The sequence below is a fragment of the Penaeus monodon genome, chromosome 29 (genome assembly GCF_015228065.2).
Source record: "Penaeus monodon isolate SGIC_2016 chromosome 29, NSTDA_Pmon_1, whole genome shotgun sequence".
Lineage (NCBI taxonomy): Eukaryota > Metazoa > Arthropoda > Malacostraca > Decapoda > Penaeidae > Penaeus > Penaeus monodon.
In genome coordinates, this window is record NC_051414.1 from 29,492,382 (window position 1) to 29,492,925 (window position 544).

Here is a 544-nt window from a genome sequence, read left to right on the forward strand (position 1 = left end):
GGAAATAAAAGAAAAATATATAGATATTAATTTCCCACCTGTTACTATTTACATAACTGTACTTTAAAGAAAAAAGTAATAAAACAAAATAATAATGACATTAATTTAAGTTCACCTGTTTTCTGACCAACTGGACACCTTTTTTCTCTTATATTTTATCTACAATTAGACTTAATTATTATTTAATTTGTAATCACTTTGTGTTGAAAAAAGTAAAATGACTGAAACCAGAGAATTTTAAAACAGTGGGCCATTTTTATTTAAGGTTATTAAAATTTGTGCCTGAGACAGGCAAAATCATTAATTATTGAATTTTTCATAGGTTCACCTTCAAAGAATGGAATGTTGACAAGAAGAAAGGAAAATGAAACAATAAAATAATGAAATGTACTATTTTCTTCAACAAAATATTTATTTTTGAAACATTATGATATATAAGATAACTTTTAAATCTGTTTCCCTTTTGTTACCTAACAAAATAAAAATAAAAATAAAACTACATTCCACAATGGAATGTCTTATATAACCATTCTTATATTTCATA

The 544-nt window shown here is 23.5% G+C and overlaps 1 protein-coding gene across 1 annotated transcript in view; it reads right to left on the reverse strand.

Annotated features, from left to right (window-relative positions):
- Positions 1-378: 378 nt before the first annotated feature.
- The window catches only part of LOC119592122 (ribonucleases P/MRP protein subunit POP1-like), a gene marked incomplete in the record, with an annotated part of 7,542 nt that continues 7,376 nt past the window's right edge, over positions 379-544 (reverse strand). The window contains 1 exon segment of the mRNA XM_037940944.1: positions 379-544.